At 44.1% G+C, this 25,499-nt stretch overlaps 1 long non-coding RNA gene across 9 annotated transcripts in view; it reads left to right on the forward strand.

Moving 5' to 3' along the window:
- The window catches only part of LOC137446837 (uncharacterized), a 69,207-nt gene that overhangs the window by 14,933 nt on the left and 28,775 nt on the right, over positions 1 to 25,499 (forward strand). For 7 of the 9 annotated variants that reach the window (XR_010988732.1, XR_010988731.1, XR_010988728.1 and 4 more), the window contains 2 exons: positions 7,957 to 8,048; positions 9,161 to 9,348. The exons of 1 other annotated variant lie outside the window; for it this stretch is intronic. This is a non-coding gene — a long non-coding RNA (uncharacterized lncRNA). The remainder of the gene's footprint in view (positions 1 to 7,956; positions 8,049 to 9,160; positions 9,349 to 25,499) is intronic. One more of the 9 variants, XR_010988727.1, reaches the window with a different exon arrangement.

Below are 25,499 nucleotides of genomic sequence, written 5' to 3' on the forward strand. Positions count from 1 at the left end.
TGTGTACTAATAAAAGAGATGGTGTAGGGGAGGTGCAGTTGTCATCTCAAAAAGAGGTTCTGGAGGAAGTGGAAAAGATGTACTGTAAATATTCATGCTCCAGGCTCCAATTAGGAAAGGAACAAAGTCCATGAGGCTGTGAAGTGCCAGAAAACCAGCCCATGAGTAAGGTGCTGGAGAGTCAGCTTGAGTGTGTGGTGGAAACACTGACCTATTGGCAGCTCGGCTCCTGAGCATCTGGAAAGGAATCTCTGATGACACACAGCACTGAATCCTTGAATAGTGTGGAACACAAGCCCATGGTCACTGAAATCATGAAACTCAGCAGTGAACTAAATGGTCTAATTGGGCTGTGAAACACATTGTGCCTAACTTTGGGTGTCTGTGAAGTTGGGTGCTGACAGCAAGCTCTACAAAGACAGGAGATTGCAGATAGAAAGGAAACATTTGCTTACAATATGATGTGAGGAAATGGGACAGCCTTCACCCCCATGGGCATGCAGCAGGGAATCATGGAACACCAGGCTTCAAGATGTGTATTCACATTTATCTCCCAAACTTTGCCATGTGCAGTCTGATGTGCAGGGCAAAACCTGCTGAATTCTAGACAAAGGCAAGACAATTAGAGAGTGATCCAACTGCAGTGCTGGAAGCCTCTGCTTTATCTTCTGCTTATTCATAATCTTCTGCTTATTCATAACCTTCTGTTTAAAGTCTTGAGTTTAACTTGCTAAATAAACATTACTTTATTCATAAGCCTTTCTGTTTTGAAGGATGGAGGTAAAACGAAGCAAGGTGAGACTGACAAACAGGCGGTTTTGGGGAAGACAGTGACTCTCTTTATAGAGATGCCAGCTTGCTGAGGAACATAGACCCAGGAATATTCCTAGGGAAACCAGGGAACAGAGAGCATTCACAGCCAAACTGGAATGGGTCAGGGTAGAGGCTAGCAAGGCCAAGTGCCAAGTCTAGGAAACAGTACTAAGCATCCCCAGACAAGGGGATTCAGCACTGGTTTGGGTGAACTTGAACAATTAGCTTTGAAGCTTTGGTGAATATTCAGATGTTTGTTAGTTAGAACCTGGCCCTCAAATTAAATGACAGGTTCAAGCATCCTCCAGGGCAGAAAGGACTTATCATATCCAGATCAGGTCCTGAGCTGGAGAAGAGGAGGCTCAGAGGTGACCTCATTGCCCACTACAAATACCTGAGGGGTGGTTGTGGCTGGGAGGGGGTTGGTCTCTTCTCCCAGGCAACCAGCACAAGAACAAGGGGACACAGTCTCAAGCTGCACCAGGGGAGGTTTAGACTCGAGGTGAGGAGGAAGTTCTTCACCGAGCAAGTTGTTCATCATTGGAACGGGTTGCCCAGGGAGGTGGTGGAGTCACCGTCCCTAGAGGCGTTCAAGAGGAGATTGGACGTGGCACTTGGTGCCATGGTCTAGTCATGGGGTCTGTGTTGATAGGTTGGACTCGATGATCCTCGAGGTCCTTTCCAACCTAAGTTATACTGTGATACTGTGTGATATGGTCTAGAATGTGTATTTTCAAAGCCTGATAGAGGAACATGCTAGCTTTTCAGACAGAGTTTTGGATGCCCAGTGCAAATGTGTCTCAGTTATGTCTCACTAACTTATTTTATGGCATGGCTTCAGGAAAAAGAGGTGGGAAATGGTACTTGAAACACACATTTTTTTTTAAAGCAAATTTCAGTTTTAAGAAAACCTAGATAAATTATGAGTTGGTTCTCCTTTAGCCATTATTTGCCAGACATTTATAGAGATTATCTATTTATTTATTGCCTTCTGAGACCACTAGAGAGGAAGGAAAATGCAGTTAGTCCATCACTTCCCTAGGTAAAAGGAGATGCAAACTCTTAATAAAGTATCGATGGCACCCCAAGGGGACAAAAGGAGATTTGCATCCCAGTGCCCTGGCTGACAGACCACATAAGTTACTGCAGGAGCAGTGAGGTCCTGTCAGAGGAAGGAGCACAACAGGAGCAGAGGGAGCAAAACACGCTTTGTACTGGCATGCAGTGAGCAAGCTAAGCCATGTAAAAACGAATACATGAAATTAAAAGGATTAATGGGACAAGTCAGTGCAGGGTAGCAGGGAAAGTCCCCTGTCTAGGCACTTCTGTCAGGTTCCACCCATACAGGTTTTTTTGTTATTATTATTGTTTTTAAATCCTCCTGGCTTTTGTAAATGAAACTTCATCTGGAGGGGGCCTCATGAACAAAATTCACTTCCTCCCCCACAGATCCACCTGGATAAGCCCTTTGAGCTTTTATAATTCTCTTGTATTTGAAGAAACATCATGTTGGTTTCCACAAAAGCCTGAAATGTTGGCTTGGTTAGAGGAAGGCTAATGGCATGTTAGCCATCAGAAATCATTCAGAGAGTTCATTTGCATCGAGTGCTCCTCTTAACCTTGTGTTGTAAATCACTTTTAAATAGCTGTGCCGCTTCACCCCAGGGCTGGCCGCAGCTCAGGGCTGAGCAGAAGAGTTTCTGCTTGTGCTTTGAAATCACTTGTGATAAAGACGTATGGATGTAAGGGTTTTTTACTATTTAATTCATAAAGCAGGGCCTAAATATTTCCCTACACTAACATTTTGCTCTGGAGCACAGCCTGCTCTTTTCAGGCCTGTCCACTCCCACCTCTGAAGTCGGACGGTGCTGTGTGGTCAGATGCAACCTTTGCCCCATTAGGTGCTTGGGATTTATTTTTTTTTCCAGTGCTCTGCTTGGTTTTAATCTTGTAAAAGGCAGCTACAATGTTCACAAGATGACAGTCATTTTGTGCAACAGAAGGCTGGCTAATTGAGGGAAAGGGATGATATTTTGGAAGGGAAAACAAAGCTGTGGCATGTAAGATTACATGTAAAGTACAAGGTTTTCTTTTCTTTTTTTTTCCTTTTCTTTCTTTTTTTGTCCCTCATAAAATTCTCAACAAGTGAACTCCAGATGTCAGCATTTAAATGCTGTCAGGTATTGCTTGTGTCCCTGTGTCATCTACAGACCCACAGGGAAACCCGGGTGGGGCACGCTCCTAACCTGAGTGGCATGGTGTGAGTTGAGGAGCTTACAGCTCTAAGTGGAGAAGCCAGAAAGAGAGGAAAACCAGGACATGTTGCACTAACTTCCTCCAATAGAATAGAATAGAATTAACCAGGTTGGAAAAGACCTTTGAGATCATTGAGTCCAACCTATCATCCAACACTATCTAATCAACTAAACCATGGCACCAAGCACCCCATCCAGTCTCTTCCTAAACACCTCCAGTGATGGTGACTCCACCACCTCCCTGGGCCAATGGCCAATCTCTCTTTCTATGAAGAACTTTCTCCCTTTAAAAATAACTGCAACAAGTTGCAGCTCACTTAGATTAATCAGAAATTAAGACAACACAGATATTGGCTCCATGGGGAAAAAATAACTGAAAAAGAGAAAATAGAAACCTTTTCTTCACTGTGAAAAGTTCTTCACTGTGAGGGTTGTGAGACACTGGAACAGGTTGCCTGGAGATGTTGCGGATGTCCCCTCCTTGGAAGTGTTTGAGGTGAGGTTGGCTGGAGTTTTGAGCAACCTGGTCAGTTGAAATTTATCCACACTTACTACAATGGGCTTGGAACTAGATGATCTCTGAGGTGCCTTCAAACCCCAACCACTCTATGATTCTAGGAAATCTGCAGTTACAGTGACAATCCACTTATATTGATGCAGGGTTTCTACTGAGTAGCTAGGTGAAGACCAGAATAAGCCTGAGCAGCTTCAGTGGACATCTGTTGTCATTGCATCTTGGCAGACTGAAGTTATGTGGACAGGTCTACACTTTGGTAGTGCTGCTGTTGCACTGGCAGCTCTTGCAGGAGAAACACCACCGTCCTCCAGGTCATTTCTATCATATCAGCCATATTCTGTCCTCAAAGTCTTGTTGCTGATGGTGTGCAGCTGGTTCAAGTTACATCACTTTGAAAGGTCCAGTGTCTTCTCTGCTTCTCTGAGGAAGAGGTGGGAAGAGGCAGTTTAAAGGTGTCCCTGCTACATTAGCTCTGACAAGCAGGTTTGAACATTTTGTGGAAATTTTGGAATCTGTTTTACCTGGCTTAGCATTAGAAGAAAACTTGTCAGGTTTAGACGTCTTATTGCTACTCATGCTTTCAAAACAGAACAGTTTGTGTCTACTAACAGAGATGTATTGAATAGCTTGAGGATTTATAAGCCATTCTTTGTATTCCTGAAGTCTTGTCCCAAGAGGCATTAGCATGAAACCTTACAGGGATTCACTGGGAATGTTCTCTTTCTTCTACTTGAGCTGAGAATGTCTTATTCAGTAGTGAAAGGCCTTCCTCCCTATGCTCACTACTGCCTTTCTCCATTCCCAGATGTCCTGGTGGGAGCATAGACAAGTTAAATCCTACTCATTACCACTGGAAAATAGGGTTGCCAATGCTAGTCTCTCACTTTTGTGAGAAGAGAACACTTTGTCTGAATGCAAAATATACCTGTAAGACCAGGAAGCTATCAAACACAGCAAGCGCTCACACAAGAGCCTTGCTGGAAGGAAAAGCTAAGTTGGACTTGGCCAAAGAGGTAATGAGAGTCAGAACTGGAAGAAAAAGAAAATGAAATATACTTAAAAATAAAGTTTTGCTTAGATGGTTGAATTGTGGTGAGGAGGATGAAGAAAGGGACAGGGCTGTTGCTAGGAGTTTTGCTACGACAGGGAATGTATGCAGAGGAACATCTGGTACATTTGGTCCTAACACTCCAGGTCTTTTACCATATCCTGCCCAGTACTGCTGAAGTAAACCAGGTGTAAGTGGTTTCAACACAACAGCCAAAACCACATCTTACTTGGAGAAATCGTGTCTTGAACATGAAGGCTTTGTTCTCTAGGGCCAGAGCTCCTGTCTCCTCACTGGTAGTCCATGAAAGTGTTTACAGAGGCCAGCAGCCCAAAGGAATTGAATTCAGGATCTTGAAAGCCTCGGCCCTCGCAAAATAAACTTTCAAAGGAGATTCAGAACTATCAGCAACAAAATACTTTCTATTCTCATCCACAGCAGCCCCCTCCATTTCTGCTCTTGTTTATTTAACAGTTTAAAAAACAAATCCATTGCTTCAAGCTCAGGGCATTGATATTTTCAAGGTCTGTGGAGCTCTTTTTTCCGTGGACACTTCCCATAATATTCCACATTTTCTCTATTTCCTTTTGTTATTTTACTTTAACCATCATTTGCTCTCGTTGGCAATTAGAGCTCTTGCTTTTTCCTTATGCTGGTAATACAATAGATGAGGAAATGCTGATGACAAAAGCTTCTCTGCTCCTCCTTTTCACCTGAGCGGTCCAAACCGATCCTTCTTTTCCACACGGGAGATTTGCCTTAAAATAGATCCAAGAGGTCACATTTCCAATATCAGCACTTAGGTTGTTTCTGCCATGCCTGCTCCGTGTGCTGTTAACACTGATCTGATGTGAGCCTCACAAAGGGTATATATATAGTCAGGAGGCTGTTTAAGTTCCATTAAAAGATAAATAAACCCAAAATCTCTGGGACCTACTTAATCGCCCCCAAAACTGAACAAACACCAGTGCTCCAAATTGCTCTGGTGAGTTCAGCTCCTTGTGTGTTTACAGGGTAGATGAGGAATCAAACCTACATGGCCTATGACTCTGGAAAAAATCAGGAGGACTTTTTGCTGTGTCAGAGTAGTTAGATATAATTGTTATTATATGATGAGAGTGACTGCCAATATCACATTGTGTTGTTTCTATTCCCTCCTTGTGTGGCTGAAGCATTGTAAATGGAAAGGGGGAAAAAAAGCAAAACCTAAAAGCAATTAAAAACAGACCAAAGAAATCCATACTGACCTTCTTATGGGTATTTTAAAAGGAGTTCAGGCCTGATATTCTAACTGTATCTCTTGTCTATTAAACTATATCACTTCTGCATATAGATGTTTCATCTTCTTTTTAATGGATGCATAATAGAGTGTTCTTTTCTTTGCCTGGGTTTTCTTCCGTGCCCATGAATGATTATAGTCAGTCATAAGCACCAGACCAGATCATCTTAAAAGTGGAAGGCAAGGGGGGGGGGGGAAATCATATATTAGCTATTTCTCACAAAATCATAGAATCATTTGATTGGAAAAGATCTTTAAGGCCATTGAGTCCAGCATTATCTAATTCCACCAAGTCTGGTGCCAAACCATGTCCTTCAACACCACATCTTTTAAACACCTCCAAGGATGGGGATTTAATCACCTTTTCATGTCCATGAACCACTGATTCGTGTTCAGATGCCAGTCAGGCCACACTGGAGATGCTTCTCAGCAGCTTCCCAACTACATGTACAAAGAGAATGAGGCTTTTAGTTACCCTCTCTTCAGGGCTTAACCCACTTTTCTCACTCAATGGCAACAAGCTGCTGTTAATGTGTCAATAAACCATTTCTGACCATGAGCTACAGATGCAGGTTTTCAATCTGTAACCATCCCAGCAGGAAAACTTCTCTAATAGAGAGCCTCTTCTGTAACTGGGAGTATCTTCTCCTGCCATTTCTCAGTGCTGTTACCTTTGCCAAGGCAGCAGACTTCAGAGGAAGACAAGGCAATAATGAAAGACTACATGTCACCAACTTGCTTCTATTGGACGAGGACACAGAAGCCTCCAGTGGAGAATTAGCAAATCCTCAACATCCAGGGGCAGATCATTATTTGAGGTAGATGAAGTCCAGTGCATCAGCTGATAGGACTAACCCTGGAAATACTGGTGAACAAGGACACTTGAGGACACACTAAAAGACTAACCAACCCCCTTGAGCAGAAGGCAGTGCTGTGGTCTGCACATGTCTGGTACACATACACATTCCAAAGGCTGGTGGCTCCTGCAGGGCCAAGCACTACTCACTTCAACTGTAACAGTTTCCTGGCGAGGAAATCCATGCCACAGAGGTCCTGTTTCCAGAGCTCACTCCACTCCTTAGTGGTCTGACAGGAAAAAAAGAAAAATATCCTCAGTGGCTTTACTTTCCTTGGCACAACCACCTTATCAGGGCTACAAGTCAAGACAAGACACTTGACAATAAAAAAACATATTAGAAACACATGAAGGGGGTGGGGGGGGAAGACACTCTACTCATTGATGTTGTTCTTATTGCTTACTTTCCCCTTCTCCACCTTCTTGAAATTAACTTGATGTGGAAACTGTGTAGATTTGCCCCACAAAGAGAAGATATGAAGCACCTTGGGGCTGAAAGTGTGGTTGGAGCCTCCTCACTCCAGAACATCTGTGGGTCTCCTGCAGGGCTTAAGGGATCACACAGGGTAGCTGATGTTCGAAGTAGTTCAGCGTGCCATGGCTTGTGCAAAACACGTGTCCAGCCACCAGGCTTGCATAAATTGGCTGTAAATAGTTAATTAAATGCATTTGTACCCCACTACCTGATTTGCATTCAGGACTGTCAAAACAGCCTGCTAAGATTAGACACAATGTACTCCCTGAACACAATTGTACCACTGAAACAGGCTGAAAATCTGGCGCATTGAGTTAAATTTTCACATTGTGCCTTCTTGTGTAATAACAATAATCTCCTCTGCCTTGGAGTATAATCGCAATAAAGAGCTTTTTGTGATTCACTCAGTGTTTATTCACTCAGTAAACAGCCCTTTATTGCTTTTTATACTACAAAGCAAATGAGATTATTGCTTAAATTGTCCGGTAGCGACTAGCTTCTGTCCTCTGGCTTGCTTGTGCAGTTTGTTTTTGTGTTGTGGTTTTGGAAAAGAAAACTTGTTTAAAATTAGCTCCCCAATAAATCACAGTAACAATGAAGTGAGAGTTTCTGCACTGTGACAGATTTGTAGCTTTTTATGTTTGCAATGATGATGGTATGTTTTCTAGCTTATTTATTCCCTCCTGCCTTTATTCTCCCAAACTCTGCTGCAGTGAAGAAAACCCAAAATGTTGGAGTTGGGGAAGGGGGAACTTGCAGTCCTTGGACTGTGCAGCTGCCTCTGCAGTATTCCCAGGATGGAAAGGTGAGAAAAGAGGCAAAGGTAGTAAACAGGCAGGAGTCTGATGCTTAAGAGTCCAAAGACATCAACTCTGGCTCTCATCTTATCCTGTTTCTAAAAGCTTGAGTGATTTTGTTCAGTTCTTTGTGCCTATACAATAAGGTTGGTGATTTTACCTCCTTTGGAAACCAGCTCCATAGCTTTGAATGGGTAGCAAGAAACATTTTTGGCTTTCAGTGACTCTCAAAGTAATTCCTAAAGCAGATGTTCTTAAACACACCACCTCCTCATGAAGACGTATGGTGGAGCAGCATTGCAGGCCTCAGAACAGGAGGACTGGGAACACTGTAGTGTTCTTCAAGGAGAACAAGTCAGCTGTAGCCAACATTTGTTCTTTCACTTCTTTCCTTAGTGTGCAAATGGAGCAGCCCATAATTACTCCTCATAAGGAGGCCAAGTGGTGTATTCACCAAGAGAATGGAAGTCTTTCTCTCTTTCAGATAGTAACATGCAAGTGGCATTTCTTATTTCAGTCCTGCCAACTTTCAGACGTTAGCAAAGCATTTCACTGATAATTATTGATCTTCTGTATTTATGGAAAGCTAGGACCTTGTACAATTCAATATTCAGGAGATGCCAATTTTCTATGAATACCTGAGAATGACTTGGTCATTTTCCATTTCTGAAATTACTTCTGTATTGCTGGGGTATGAATTGCATTCTTTAAAATCCACCTAGAAATGGAACATGGGCAAGGAAGCTGGGCTTGATTCCCCCGCCCCCACCCCTTCTTTCTAAAGCCAGGCTTGTTGTTTTCAATTTGGATACTTCAAGCATTAATGTCCAACCTCATTTACTAATGTCAGTTTCCACACTCAGATGGATACCTTAAATTAATCGATCAGGAATTGGAAATTGTGGCCCTCAACCTGTTAAATATGCAACTGAGTCTATATTTTCTCTAATGGACTCTATTTTCTACAGCAGTCTTTGTGTTGAGCTTCTTGACAGCTTTTGAGTGACCATACTTCTCGCTTGGGTAATACTGTTTCCTGGATTTATCTCTTTTTCCTCTTCTATGTTGTTATATTCAATTGTCTGATTAGTTTATTAAACCTATCTGTAACCTGACCTAGGCAATGACACAGCTCTTGAACAGAGCACATGAAGACCAGACCTGGGTCTACAGAAGGGCAGCGAAGGTGGTGAGCACACATCTTATGAGGAGCAGATGAGGGAACTAGGTCTGTTAAGTCTGGAGAAGTTGAGGATGAAAGGAGACTGTCTCACTCTCTACAGCTCCCTGAAAGGATGTTGGAGTAAGGTGGGTGTTGGTCTCTTCTTCCACATAACTAGTGATAGAACAAAAGGAAATGGCCTCAAGTTGCTCCAGTGGAGGTTAGCTTGGATGTTACGAATATTTTCTGCACTGAAATAGTGTTCAGGCATTGGAACAGGTTGCCAAAGGAGGTGGTGGAGTTGCCATCCCTGAAGGTATTAAAAAAACATGTAGACATAGCGCTTCCAGACATGGTTAAGTGGGCATAGTGGGTTTGGTTTGATGCTGAGACTTGATGATCTTAGAGGTCTTTTCCAACTTTAAAAATTCTATGATTCTAAGTCACAGCCCCACTGAAGTCCTCAGCACATTGGTGCCAGAAATGAGGTGGTACATCCCCATTGTCTCAAGCTTGCAATATAGTTTGACATCTCAGAGCTGAAAGACCATGACTGGTTGTTCTGCAAAGAAATCTGACATGTGAGCTAGTACCCAACCTTGCTCACTTTGCTGAGCAGCCTTGGTGCTGCAGAGGTCGAGCTCATTGGTCATTTGGATATCTGCCAGCAACTGAAACTGAGAGCAAGGCCTGGTAGTACCATGGCATTAAGTTTTGACAGCAAAATCTCCAGTGGTTCCTCTTTGGAATGGTGTAGTATAAAAGACATCCTGGCCGAGGTGGGGGAGTGGGGTGGGTGGGAAGGCAAACAAAAAACGAACAAAAAACCAACTCTAACCAACCCCAGTTTCTTTGACAAACAAAAAACCAACAAAAAAACAACTTTAACCAACCCCAGTTTCTTTGATGCTAAAATAATCATCAAGCGCCAACCGCTGCAGAACATCATTGGCATCTCTGTTAAAGGGGAGATTTCAGAGTCGGTACTGACAAGGAAGCAGTGTCCTCCCTTTGGGCAGGCAGACAGCAAGCTGTCAGGGAGGCCACTGAACGTCTCCTCTCAGTTCATCACATGCCAGTGGCTCTTGCATAGGTTCCTTCCAGGTCTGTGTTGAACATGCCCTGGGAGCGACGTGCTGCCTTGCAGGCGGTGTGTCCATCGTCCCTGCCTTCCCTGCCCGTAGCAAGAATTTCCCAATGAAACTTGTGCCAGTTCTGCCCCTGGCTCCTGTATAGATGTGACATGTTTGGTTTCATAGGGTAGGAATGCACTCTGCTTCGTAGTTTCCACGCATAAGAACCTTGCTAAGTGCATGGCCTCATCTGTGATTAGATTTCCGTTTCACAAGGCAGCAGTGATTTATGAAGCATATTTTCATGTGGTAACCAGAAAATGTTTCCATTTAATGATTGGACAGTGTACTTTCCTTTATCAAACCTGCTTGAAAACCTTTTATTGTTTTAAGAATGCATTCTCACAGGAAATTTGTTGCTTTAACCACATTTAAAGGGGCTCTGCTCCTCTTTGCTAAGGCTTCCAGGTTGCTGGATGAAGCATGCGGTTTGCTGCAACAAGGTGAGGAAACATAAGCTGACGGTCAACGTGGCAAGCAGGAGCTTACAAGCATTTTCTTCAATTACCAGCCCTGACACTGGGATTTTGGGTGCCCTTGAGCAAGTTACTTCACTTCTGTGCTGTCAGCTCCCCATGTGAAAAAGCAGAACAATCCCATTCATATTCCCTTGCAGTCCATCAGCCAGTTTGTCTCTTCAGACTCTTCATCGGAGCCTCTGGTTCTCACTGAGGCTTGCTGGGTGCCCAGCATGGTGGGGGTATGCAGCCCTGGCTGTCGCAGAATGTTAATTAATCAGTCCAATAAATCATGTCAAAGAAGTATTAATTAATCATTGCTCCAGAAAAGAATTTGCCACAGCCTCTCGCTGTGGGCCCTCAGTGCAGGCTCGGAGCTGCTGGAAATGCACCGTCTTTTCCAACATGGCCCATGGACATGATTAAAAGAACCGCCTCAAATCATCCCAACTTTCTCACTATTAAACAGCAGCTACCTCTTCTTCTCTTTTTGATTTTCTTTTCTTATTCTTTTTTTTTTTCTTTTCCTTATTTCTTCTTTTTTTTTGTTTTTGAACCTGGCAGCCTTAGTCAATAAGCCATAAGCGCCGAGCTAAGAAGAACTGCTGTCATCAGACAAAAAGGCCTCCAAGTCCACATCCCTAACAACCTATTTTAATAACAAGAGCAATAACGGGATTTATTATGCATGCGGCTTTCTGCAATCATTTCTGAAGAGAAAATTAGTTTGAAGCCTCAGGCGACAGTTGAACTCGCAGAGGCGCCTAAAATAAAATAAGGGGGGGGGGGGGGAGGAGGGAATGGTGGGTGTGGGGTGGGGGGAGAGGTAAGGGGAAGGGAGTGGGCTGAAAAAAAAATAATAACAGGGGGGAAAAAAAAGTGTGATGGGAAAAGTTATCGGAGCAAGCGTGCTGGTGAAGTTTATCTGTGGTTTGCTCTTGCCCTCTGGAAAGGGACGGAGCGGCGGCCAGGAGCCAGGGGGGTTGGCTGGGCTGCCGGTGCTGCAGGTGGTGTAGGAAGCAGGGGAGCGTAGGTCCAGCATCGTGGCCTCAGCGTCTTGATTTACAGCATAGGTGAAGAGGCCATAAATTTCAGAGGGGTGTGTGCTGAGGAGTAAATCTCAGCTCAGACAGAGGGTTAAAAGGAAAAAAGAAGTGTAAAAAAGAAGAGGACAAGGGCTGGGTGAGCTGCTGGAGGCAGTTTAGGAGCCAGGACCATGTCCAGCATTCACGTACAATGTCCTTATCTGTGCAGTTGACTCTGGGGTCAGCTGCCACGGCATCCATGCCTGCCCCTTTGCAACCATTGGAACATAATCTCTCTTCCTAACCAGCTTGAGGCCCACCTTGAAACACAGAAATGTTTAGGTACTGGCACCAGCCTGCCCTGAGAGACCAGCGGCATCCTCTGGTTCAGTGTAGGGAGAGGGGATGAAGTTTGGGGATGGGAAAAGGATGTTGTACCAATTCATGATAATGACTGTGTGCTCTTCTCCTACCAAGAGGAGGTCAAACTGCAAAGTAGTTCCTTGCAGACATGCTGAGCTCCTTCCCAAGTCTTCACCTGCCCAGACCCCTCCCTGCTCCTCAACCTGGCCCTGTGGCATGCAAAAGAATTTGAAGATCCACAGGTAGATGATGTTTGGTAGTGGTGGTTATCGTAGAATCATAGAATTGTTAGGACTGGAAGGGACCTCAAGGATCATCCAGTTCCAACTCCCCTGCCATGGTCAGGGACACCTCACACTAGGTAGGTTGCTCAGAGTTCACATCCAGCCTGGCCTTCAAGACCTCCAGGGATGAGGCTTCTACCACCTCTGTGGGCAACCTGTTCCAGTGTCTCACAGGGGGCCTACAAGAAAGCTGGGGAGGGGAGTTTTGAGGGTGTCAGGGAGTGATAGGACTGGGTCCATCTCCCCAGTCCTATCACTCCCTGACACCCTCAAAACTCCCTCCCCAGCTTTCTTGTAGGCCCCCTTCAGACACTGGAAGGCTGCAATAAGATCTCCTCAGAGCCTTCTCTTCTCCAGACTGAACCCCAACTCTCTCAGTCTGTCTTCATAGGAGAGGAGCTCCAGTCCTCTGACCATCCTTGTGGCCCTTCTCTGGACACATTCCAGCACCTCCAGATGCTTCCTGTAATAGCTGAAAGATAATCTGAAACTCACAAACTACTTCATCAGCTTGGTTCTAGGAGCTGCCCCTCAAGGGGTGCCCCATGCAGCCCAATGCTGTGCAGAGTGGTGTCCATCTCCAGCAGGGATCCAGAGAAAAAACACAGTATTTCTGAGACAAGGCTGGCTGCTGCTCTGTCTCCCTCATCATAGGCCAAACCAGCACTGATGGACTCAGATGCTGCATCTAGCCCAGGGCCCGGCACCACGATAGCAATCCATCCCTTCTCCCTCTTGACACCCAGGGCAAATTTGCTTTCCCCTGCTTCTTGCTTTGCATTCCCATTTCAGACATCAAAGGAGCAGGAGTTGAGGCTGATCAGCACAAAGTTGGTCATTCTAAAATAAAAGCAACAAAGGGAAAGAGTGTGTCTGCATATATCTGTATGTGTCCCCATCAGAGAAAGACAAACCCTGTAACTTTTGTCTTTATAGAACTGACTTCTGCCTTCAGGTTTGTTGGTTTTGGTTTGGTTTGGGGCTTTTGGGGTTGTTTTTTTTTTTAATTCTTGGGGATTTTCTTCCCTTTCCTGAGGCAATGCATGAACTTAACTGCTGGAAATAGTGTGGACCCAGCTAACTGAGACCAAGAATCTCAAACCTGCTATTAGATGCTCTTTGCTTTTCGGGCTCTGGTTTGAGGACACATTACTTTACTTCAGCTCTGGGGTTTGATGCCACCCCTTTTGAACTGCAAGGGATGGCCAAAGAAAATATTGTGTGGTTATTGTTTAAAAAGTCATCATGCCAGAAAATATATGATCACTTAAAGGCAACTTCAGAGGGCAGGGTCTTCTGCTGGCTTCATCCAAGGCCTTGGCTAACCAGATCATTCCATAGTGATATTTATGGCTTGTATATGAAAAAGAATGCTCTGAAATCCTGTGGCTGTTTGGTACCCCTGTCTTCAATATCTAACTGCTTATTCATTCTAAAAAGTGGGATTTAATAAGACAGCTATGGTATGTTATTTAAATACCAATTGATTATTAAAAACATACTTATTTATAACTGCAAATTACAAAGTACTTGGGGAAGTGCAGCCAATGAAATCGGTGGACTGCCTGATGAATATCCTCCTCTAACCCCATCATTTTATATATAGAAAAGGGGTTGAGTTATGCAGTGGGAATAAAACTAGCTTAACTGCCTTTATGGGTCATTTCTTTCTTTGATGAATACTTGTAGCTCCCTTTAACAGTAATAGGACCTTTGCTTTCCAACTGAGCAGAAAATAAACAGACCTCACTGTAGGGGCTCTATTGCCTTTTGGGGGGCTCGGAGCAGGGTTAAGCAGAGATGGATGAAATGCTCTCTCCTTTAATAAAGCACGCCTAAAATATTCCAGAATCAGATCCTCTTTCCCCGTTTCCTAACCAGTGCTGCCCAGAGGGTTGTGCTGGTTGCACTGGTGCCTGGCAGCAGAGCAAAACTTTGTTAAAGTAATCAGTTGGCTAATTGCCCTTGTAGGCCCCTGTTACAAGCTGACACCAGCAAGTCAAACCCCACTTTGCAATGGGAGGGTCCCACTCCCTGGTAGTCACTCCAGAAGGCTGGACTGATGATGAAGAAGTCTTGTCTAGATTTTTTTTTCCACAGCATTCTTCTCCCTCTTTCACAGCAGATTCTTCTTTCTCTCTCATACTCATTCCTGGTCTTCTTTGGTGGCTTTTACATCTTAGGGAATAAACACATATTGAAAGCTAGAAGAAATGAGAAGTGCTCAACCCATCCTTCACTTTTGCTTTGCTTTGTTTTTCTTCCCCACCTTGTTTTGCTTTAACCCCCCCCTTCCCCTGGCTAGATCATTTGATTAATGAAGGCTTGGAAAAAAAGAAAAGGTAGCTCTTTCCTGAGTCCTTTTCCAAATGCAAAATGCAGCTGCTGTTGCAGATTCTGGTTCTGCACCTCCAACAAGTTTCCACAGCACAGCAGGCTGTACTTGCAGCCAAAACAGAGAAAACCTGATATGGTTTTTATGTCTCTGCTTAGGGAAATTAACCCAGAACAAGGTAGTAGCTGAGAAAGAAGACAAGGAGAGAGGGGAGAGGAAACTTGTTCTTGAAAGCAGAAAGAAAAAGGAAACCTATTCAGGTAGGCTCCCAAATAAATGACAAACACTTTGAAGTCCTGTATCCTGGTGGTTTTACAAATTAACTGGGCCAAGAAAATGGCTTGTTTTTCCTTTGTGAGCCTCATTAATGTCTGAGGGCTACACACTGAAGTGTCATATCACCAGCAGGTATCAATCAGCACGACTCCCCTGAAATCAATGTAACTACATCCACTAGCACAAGAGACAGGTCCAGGAAAAACAGACACATCCCTAGGTGGTGTGTTACCGTCAGACCCTACTGTACCAAAGAGTCTTTCTTTCCACAGGTCTCATTTTAACTTGTGTGTTCATTTCACTTAGTAATGCTATTTGCTAAAATGCAGCTTGATTCACTATTGGAAATTAACTGCAGTTAACAGATGTGTTGCTCCAATTGCTGTGTTATTGTGTCTTCTCCTCTTTCAGTGGGGGGGGGGGGGGGGGGGGGGGGGGGGGGGGGGGGGGGGGGGGGGGGGGGGGGGAGGGGGGGGGGGGGGGGGGGGGGGGGGAAGAAAATCATTCCTAAACAAGGCAAGCTTTTTAAAAAGATCTTCATTATATTTCAATAACCATCTTGCTTTGGTTGAAAGAAAATACTTCTGTTTATTAATTAAGAGGAATTTGCTTAAGTTAGTTCCACCGAACAAACACTTTGTTTTGCCACAAGAGGCCAAATACTTTGAATTTTAATTTGCTTCGGGGTGAAGCCCTGCTGTTATTGAACTGAATGCTGCATAATTCAGAGCAAAAGCAATAGCAGGGCAAGCCTTGCAGTTTTTACAGACACCTCTTTAACCCTCCAAGTGTTTCTAAGACACCCATTCACACCCGTGTCTGAGCTCTGAATCATTTATTGTGAATATGTGGCCTGTTAAACCTCCTTTTCTCTGCCCACAGTTAGTAGAAAAATCCCAACCAAACCAAACCAAACTAAACCAAAAGCAAACAACTGTTATCTTCTTGCAGTTTGCTCAAAACTTCATGCTAACAAATTTCAGTCTGGTCAAGAAAATCTGGGTTTTTTTCCAAGTTGTTGGTGTTTATAAAGCCAATTATGAAGTTGACAGTGTAGATCATTAATGTCACTTGCCACCCATGCCACGGCGCTGAAGTGCAACAAGACAGGCTCTGAAGACCCCTCTGCAGAGGTCTCACTGCAGATCTAAACTTTTTTTGGACAAAGATGTAAGGCAGAGTATGTCAGCCTAAAAGCAAGTCTCTTCCCCTGCAGTGAAGAAAAAGTGGTTCCTGAGTCCATGACTATTTGATTGCTTTTGTCCTCATTTTGCAGAGAGGCTACTGTGGGAATGGGCTGGAGAAGAGGCTGCTCATCTTGCTACTAATTCAGTAGCTTTAACAGATCTCCAGAAAAATGTAGTTCACATTGTGCCAGGAAGCAGAATCCTGGTCTCAGCAGGGTTGTTGTTCTTGAAAGGCAAGACCCCAGTCTCAGTGAGATTTGGACCTTGACCCAGCCCCCTGCATCCAGCCAGTGCTGAAACAGGGCAGGATTTAGAGCTGATTCTGTATTTTACAGCTCTGGTTTAACTTCAGGCTTGCGTGTGAAACAGGGCCTGGGCTGATTTATATTGCACCTCTGTGTGTCCCAGCTCTGCCTCATGAGGGGCTCTGCATAGCCACATCCTGCACAGCCAGCTGATGCTCATTGGTTTGTGGTCCAGGCAAAGCCACCTGACTGGAGGGTAGACATTCAGCTGTGGGCTTTTGGACAACGAACCCACACTTAAATACCATTTACACTTCTTAATGGCATCAGGGTGACATGTAGTACAGTAACTCTGGAGGATTATGTGAAGTGAAGGGTGAAATAACTTCACCGTAAGACGAATGCTGGAGCATTCCCTTTTGTGTATTGAACATTCCTGTAGGCTCTGTACTTGCTCTTTTCAGACAATGCTTTCTTGGCTGGATGGATTATTCTATATCACCTCTCTAACCTGCTGTATTAATTTCCATTGACTGTGAAAAGAACTTGTCAAATAAGGAGGGAAAAGGAGGGGGGAGTCTTTTAATCCATAAGGCACAGTTCTTAAAAGTACCTTGTTGTGTAGTAGCTGAATTTGTCAAGAATACAGGGCTGCTGCTAATTGTCTGAATAAATTACAGCTTTGCAGCCTGGAAGCCACAAATCATGTCATTTTAGCACTAAGCCATTCCTTTATGGAGCTGGTCTTTTACACCCTGGAAAAAAAAACTTTTTAGAAGACTGCCCTAGGGGAAAAGTTGGAAAAAGAGAGAGAAACAGAGGGGGGTGTGTCTGTGTATGTCTGTGTGTGCGTGTCTGTGTGTGTACATGGGGATGTGAGCAGGGTAGGTCTGTGAGTTCCCAGCTGCTGTCTCCAAGAGTAGGGATCCCAACATGCTCTTTTTTCACTCTCATACCAGCCAAGCTGTCTGCAGCAGCAAGACCACAGGTGAAGTCCTTTGAACTGCCAGAGAAATGAATCAGGACGGGGGTTGGTCTCTTCTCCCAGGCAACCAGCACCAGAAGAAGAGGACAGAGTCTCAAACTTTGCCAGGGGAAGTTTAGGCTTGAGGTGAGGAGAAAGTTCTTTAGAGAGAGTTGTTAGCCATTGGAATGTGCTGCCCAGGGAGGTGGTGGAGTCACCATCCCTGGAGGTGTTCAAAAAGGGATTGGATGTGGCAATTGGTGCCATGGTTTAGTAGTCATGAGGTGTTGGGTGACAGGTTGGACTTGATGATCTTTGAGGTCTTTTCCAGCCTTATTGATTCTATGATTCTCTAACTTTTTTTTGGCTGAGGGAGGGAGGTTAGTGGTCACTTCTGCAGCTCATTCCTCCTTGGACCAATGAGGCAAGCCAGCCTCAAAAGAAAATATTAAATGTATAACAAATACATACTTACAGATGCATGTGACATTGACTTTCCTGCAAAGGACTTGCACAAAACACTAGTGATTATTTAACCTATAAAGATATAATTCTTTTCACAAGTGGGAAGCAACAGGCACATGTCACCCTTGCAGTACAGACACTGTCATTCTGATTTTTCCTACCATCATTAGCTGTGGTAAAAGAAAAAGGAATACAGGGGTTTTGTCATTTTTCTTCTGAAGTATCTGGTTTCAGGCCATGGGCCGAGTCCTACTCAATTGGTATCATTTGAAAGACTCCTACTGAGTTCAGCAGTCTTTAGATGGAGGCAAGTCCCTGTGCAGCAATGCAGTGTGGCACACTCTTTAGAGGAGTTCAGCTCTGTGTAGAGAGTGACTCTTTGGGATAATTCGTAGTTCATACTGTGAACCAGATAATAAAGTGGAAAGTGCTCTCTGGAATTTCCTTAAGGCAACCTGAAGCTGTACTCAGGCTCTTTCCCAGTTTATTAGCAGTGTTTGGCAAAGTACTTCAGGCTTCTTTGCAGACCACAGTAATTGGTTACCAGACACTAGAGGACAAGCTGCCCGATAAAATTCAAAGTCTGTAATGAGGCAGACAGGCATGATAACACCGTAATAAATCACAGCCGTTAGGGGATATTCCTGGGATGGCTGGCACTGGGCTTCCAGTCAGAAGTCAAGAAGAGCATGTAGCTCCATGTCATACTCACATTTGTGGTCAAATCTCACCCTGGATCCTCTCCAGCTGTCAGGTTAAACGCAGCGGTGAGGCCCATACTAAGGAGAAGGTAACTACCGATTAAATGCCAGGCAGGAGATGTGCTCAGACTGGTTCTGCAGAGGCTGCACTGGAAGAGAAAAAATCCCATAATGATTATACGCTTGAGGAAGTTTAGTAGTTTAGTTCCTGGACCAACTATCCATTAGTGATTACATGAATAATTAATTACAAGTCCTAGTAGCTGCCTGGGATCATTCTCTTCACAACCCAAAAGTGGCATGGGATAAACACATGCCACTGATTCGGTAAGTTGAGGGAAAGCTCAGCAAAGCTGGTGAAAAAAGTCTCAATGTCATCAGTTGCTCCAAATCCTGCAACATCTGCTTGGGACAAGCAGCATGGGGACAGATGTGTGTTTTGCACCAGTAGGGAAACAGCTGCTTTCCACCACCACACCCCCTATGCCTCTTCCCTTTTTTAGTAATCTCCATGGGCAGGCTAGTCCTTGTGCCAAAGGGAGTTAATGAGAAGAAAGCCTTTCTTCCACCAAAACTACAGTGCATCATGAGCTTTAATTTACAACTGCTTGCCTAGACATTAATCTTTGAAGTTGGATGTAGCTTGCTCTTCAGGACAGGTTCTGCCCTGCCAAAATTCAGTCTAACTCATTAGCCCTGTCCCCAAATCTCTCAAATCACAGCAGATTACTCCCTCACTTCTTGTTCATAAAGTTTCTTCCACCTTCCTTAGAACCCCTGGGTAGGCAAAAAGCTGCAACAGATAAGCTACCATGACAAGCAAGCATGATGGTTTTGACAGTAGGAGGCAGGTGGCTTGATCCAAAAGTACAAGCCTCATGCACTGGGGGTCACAAACCCAAGCTCCCAATTTGTGATCTGTGGTTTGTTTTTCAAAGTGTGGGAAAAGCTCTGTTGGAGAATGATCTGCAGCCACTTGCAGACACGTCAGGATGTGCAGTGAGATTAGAGAAGGAACTGAGCTCAGCCTCTGATGATGCCAATATTGTTTAGTGCTCTGTATCATGGATTCACCTGAAGGTGAATGGTAGTCTGTTTCATTTCCCCTGTAGATTCCTTGCTCTTCAGTGTTTTCTTGATGCTTATCACCACGGTTGTAACACAAGGTGTGGTAGAATAGATATAATCATGCATTTGAAGAAAAATAACCCAAAAGCTACACTTTTTTACAACACTGTAAGTGAAGAAAAACACCACTCTTTTTGTTTTTAATTATTATTAGTATTTATTTCCACAGCTAAAGTGGAAGTCATGACTGAGATTAAATAAGGCTCATAAGATTCAAAGGTTAAAATGTAGTCTTTATGGACTAAGATGTAGACTCGTTACATATTCCCTTACAATGTAATGAAGGTAGAAAATGCTTTTTTTGTGTGTGTGTTTTCAATGTTAAGAGAGAATAGAATAGAATAGAACAGAACAGAACAGAACAGAACAGAATTAACCAGGTTGGAAGAGACCTTTGAGATCATCATGTACAACCTATCATCCAACACTACATAATCAACTAAACCATGGCACCAAGCCCCCCATCCAGTCTCTTCCTAAACACCTCCAGTGATGGTGACTCCACCACCTCCCTGGGCAGCCCATTCCAATGGCCAGTCACTCTTTCTATGAAGAACTTCTTCTTAACATCCAGCCTAAAATCCTGAAAGAGCTGGTGCAGGATTTGTGAACCATAACATCCCTAAGAGCTGCTCCTCCTGAGTTATCTTCCTATGTGCCCAGCAGAAGACAGCTGCACTTTGACTCCCCAAAAAAGGGGCTCAGTGGGGGCTGTCTGCACCCAAGATTTGCACCTACCTCCATAAGCTAGGCAGTTTAAAGTTCCCTATCCAGCTCCTCAGTGAATTCAGTTCTCTTCTACTCTGTGCACTGAAGTGAGTTGCTCTCATGTCTTGACAGGACATTGCTGCAGCCCTGAACCCACACAACACACTCAGACCTTCATGCAGGTTGATCCCAGATGCACAACTCTCCCGTGCAAAGGCACAGGTCCTGCCCTGATGTGTGGCTTGCTGACCACGTCTCCACCTTTATTCCTCCTGGAGCTGGACTTGCTGCTTCTGCCTGGAATGTTTGCTACTGTGTGTAACTGTACCTTTATCTCTGGGTTCAGTTTGGTGCAGAGCAAATTAATTCTTTTGGCAGATTTTTCCACTGTCAGTGGGGGTTCTTATGGTGCATTATCAATGCTCCTCACCCTGATGATGCATAACACTAATCCATCATTAGAGCAAGAGTGTGCTCTGATGATGGATTAAAATAATTTATCATAAGAACAAGGGGCTATAATGTAACACCGTCAAAAGATGGCACCATGCAGAGACAAACAGATCAACGAGGAAATTCAGTAATGCTCATCGAATCAAGTGGCTCTGCTGCCAAAAGCCTCTTCTGCAGCAAAAGTTTGGCAACCTGCAAAAATACCATTATTCTCCTTGCTGAAACAACTCCTTTCAGGAATGGCAGTGATTTAGGGTTTTCTTTTCTTCTTTTTGGATGACAAAGGGAGCCTCCCATTTCTAACCACCCCCTTTCTGGGACCAGATACTCCAGGTACGATTGCAGATTTGTTTTGTCTTCAGTGTTCAGGCCACTCACGTAATGAAATGCAAATATAACAGCTATTGAAACCATCAGTCCAAAGGAGGTTTGCTGCAACGTGGTTGAGTGGCTGAAAAAAAAATTAGAGGAATTAAAACTCAGGAGACGTGGTTATAGACTTAGCTTTCTTTTGGAAGCAGTGCATGCCCGTCTAGTGCACATTTGCTTAAGTGTAGCCATATGTTTGGGTGGATTCTTCAGAATGCTGCTAAAATAAGGATTAAGTGAAACACCTATTTAAATGCTTTTCTGGAGAGAAGCTTGCAAAAGCAAACATTGTACAACAGATTGAAGAAAAACCCCCCAAGCTTTCCATTTCACTGCCCGCGGACAGCAGCGCTCCGAGTTGCCTCTCAGAAACGGACTGTCAAAGGTCTTCTGTCAGGTGGAATTCAACGCAGAATATATCTACTGAAAGAACAGAGCTGATAATTCATAGAATAAATCAGGTTGGAAGGGGCCTCAGGATGTTGTTCACTGTTTGGGTTTTTTTGTTTGTTTTCTATTTGGAAACCAAATGGATAAATGCAAACCAAAACCAGCCCCAAATCAGAGCAATCCTAAATTTTGCCTGTGATTCCAGAGTACGTGCATCCAAACCAAGGAGGCACTCACTCTGTGCAACATTGATTTTCTACAGGCTGAATGACAATGGTTGCCAGTCTTCCTATTACTGTAATTGCTGGCTAAATGAACTATAATTGTATTAAGTGGTAACTCTGAAATATGTATGTACCATAAAAAGGAGCTGAAGCATTGCAGGCATAAAAATTTGATTTGCAATAAGTAGGGCCTTTGGGGGGGGGAGGGGATTGGTGGTATGGAAATCGGTACAAGAAAGCTTGTTAGCTCAGAGTGCTCCAGGTTGGTGAGGGGTATGAGGAGGGGCAATGCCCAACTGCTATAATTGCAGCTCTTGGGGTCTGAGTGCCTGCTGCAGCCAGTGTAGTAAGTCTGCTCTGAACACAGGGATGCCAGCAGGCAGCAACTGAAGCAAGCCCACAGTTTGTGTTCTGTTTAATAAATAGAATGTCAGACTGATGTGCAGGTCCAGCCCAGCAGGCTCAGCAAAGCAGTTTCACCTGCCAATGACACAGCACCGCTTATGGTATGCAGCTAGCTCTGGGTTTCACACAGAAAAACTACTGACAGTACATCTTTAAGAAGACAGAGGAACACTCCATGGCAGTTTGTGTTACAGGAGCACATCTTGGTGCTCATCAAGAGCAGGGTGTGGGCAGTGAAGGGAGGTACAAGAAGCTTCCATAGGAGGCTCATTGGGTTAATGCTGCTGTTGCACACTATCTGCACAGAGCCCGTGGTTTTCTGGCCTCACTTCACCATTCCACTCACTAAAAATTGTTCCTTCCTTACCTAATGCTGACCAAAATACGAATGGATTACAGGGTGCTTAAGATTTTAGTGCCTTTTTCTGTTTCCTTTGACTGCTGGCTGTCACTCTTCTTAGTAATGAAAGAATTACAGCAGTTTCAATATAACTTTTCGTCTTGATGTGAAAACTAATGATAGTAATATTTTTAAAAGTCAGGCTGAACTGTTTGCACTTATCCAAGCCAATTTCTCCAGCACATTGGTTTGCTAGAATTTGACATTTCAGAATCATATTTTGCTCTAATTTCAGATTGGAAAATTGTTTCCTTCCTGGGCAATTTAGGATGTATTTGGGAATATTTGTGGATGCTTTACTTTAGAATGTGGCTGAACAGAGTACTAGTGAGGCTGAAAACATAGCAGAAAATTATCAAAGTGCTGCCCCTGTGTAAACTAATTAAATGCAAATAATATTCTCACAAAAAGTTAGGGTTTGTTTTTTTTTGCTGAGCAATGCCCCATAAAATGTCTTTTCTCTGTTAGCCTGATGCAACAGTGGGTAACCACACTCCTGGGCCAGGAGGATTTGCTGCCAGTTTCTGCAGCAATGCTGCAACAGGCCATGTTATTTCCAGGGTCTAAAGACAAATGGGCCTTTGTGGAGAAATGCAGCAGAATTCCAGCAGCTATTCAAAGGAAGGGCAGCCTGGCCATTGTGTCCCCTGCTCCTGGCTGAGTCCGTTACTCAGTTGCTGAAAATGTTACAGTAACATTATTGTAAGCAGCAGGGAAATAATCTACCCTCTACACAGTTCCTATTTCACCAGCAGCAAATCGAAGGCTTGGCAGGGGAGATGTCCTCCTCTTTCCCTGACTGGGTAAACTGGGAGGAGCTCTCTGCACCAGTCAGAGCATGAGGGTTCACCCTGTCTGCCCTGAAGAGCATCCAGGGCAGGGATTGACCCAAGGCAGAGGCATGCTCGCTTTGCAGCCAGAGCATTCTTAAGGCATGGCAGGTCTGTGCCTGGGAAACGGCCCATTATGACCAGTGAAGCAAAGATGCCAATTAAAGCAGTCCTCAGGGCGACCTCAGCCTGCCTGGCAAATGTCAGCCCAGCACCAGAAACTGCTGGGCTAATGGACAGAAAAATGGACCAGCCTGCTGATGCGGGTGTGAACGGCACCTGGGTATTTGAAGGGTTTACAGGAGCTGAGACTATCCCCAGAGGCTGATGCAGTGAAGTCTTAAAAACACAGCTTTACCTGGATGTGGTAGGAAATTCATTTCCCCATGCTTGTCTGCACTGGGCTGTGCAGGAATGTTAAAATGACTTGGCTAAGCCACCAATCCAGCCACCAATGCACCAGGATTCAGTTCTAGTCCCTCATCAGGAGAGAGGCTGGGCATGTTTTCCCATTAGCAGGTGAAAACTGTGTTTATCCAGACTTCCAGCCCAGACAATCCTACTTGCTTAGGTGGATGGATGGATGGGTGGATGGATGGATGGATGGGTGGGTGGATGGATGGAAAGGTGGGTGGGTGGATGGATGGAAAGGTGGGTGGGTGGGTGGATGGATAGATGAGTGAGTGGATGGATGGATGGATGGAAGAAATGTCAAGAGGAACAGAATTCTCAAAATTAACTGCATGCAAGGATTTTAAGTTCTGTCCCTCTCCTCCTTCCCTCCCCCTACCTCTTCTTAGCATTTAATTGAGTCATCTGTAAGCATTTTGGTAGGTCAGGAATGCAATTAAATAGCCTGTCTATCATAAAATATTTGAGCAGTAATACCTGATAAAATCATCATTATCTTGGAGTAATTGACCACATCAGATAATTAAGGTTCCTGAGGCAAAGCTTCACCCCCAAAGGAAGTTCAGTGGTATTAGAGCAAGGCTGCAGTAGTCAAGCCTATGTTAGTGTTTCCATTATAAGCCTTATATTTTAGAGCTGTGCAATTTCAGCAGTAAAATGGCTGTAGTCTGGTACTACTCATTATTTGATGTCCTTTTTTTTTTCCTTTCTCTAATAACAATGTAAGGAAAATTCAAAGTATTTTGGACTAAGAGACTGAAAAGATCCTGATGAAAAATGAAGTTTGGATCCCTTAAAAATAGGGGTGGGGGGGGGGAGGGAAACAACAAACCCAACAAAAAACCAAATACACACCAGGACGACAAGATTGCATCCTATCTACAGCCTGGTGAAGGGTACAACAATTAGCTCAGCAGCTCTCCAGTGCTCTGAATGCTTTCATAGTTTGAAGTGAAGATAATTCTACCTTTGAGTTCTTTGTAGTTCTAAGCATGTACCTTTAAGATATACGTTGCCCAAGCACAACTGAAAGAGGCTATAAGAAATAAAACCTGACACAACAGAAGCCTCTGATCTCAGCTGTAGAAGTGGAACAAGTGGTGAAGAGGTGGTGGAGTCACCATCATTGGAGGTGTTCAGGAGGAGACTTGATAGGGTGCTTGGTGCCATGGGTTAGTTGTTTAGGTGGGTTGGATTGGTTGATGGGTAGGACACGATGATCTTAAAGGTCTCTTCCAACCTGATTTATTATTCTATTCTATTTCTATTAAGTATTTTCCTCAGACATGCTGTAAGCAATAACTTTGTCAAAGAAGTAGTGACGAATGAGACACATCTTAAACTTCACCTCCAATACAGGAATGCCATGCTGGGTCAAAGCAAAGTCATCCACCCTACTGTTTATTTCTGGCAGTGGTTGATACTGCATCACTGGAAGTGTTTAAAATAAGACTGGATGAGGCACTTAGTGCCATGGTTTAGTTGATTAGATGGTGTTGGGTGATAGGTTGGTTGATCTCAAAGGTCTTTTCCAACCTGGTTA

The sequence above is a fragment of the Melanerpes formicivorus genome, unplaced genomic scaffold (assembly GCF_026170545.1).
Source record: "Melanerpes formicivorus ecotype bairdi unplaced genomic scaffold, bMelFor1.0.p_v2 SCAF_19, whole genome shotgun sequence".
NCBI classification, from domain to species: domain Eukaryota; kingdom Metazoa; phylum Chordata; class Aves; order Piciformes; family Picidae; genus Melanerpes; species Melanerpes formicivorus.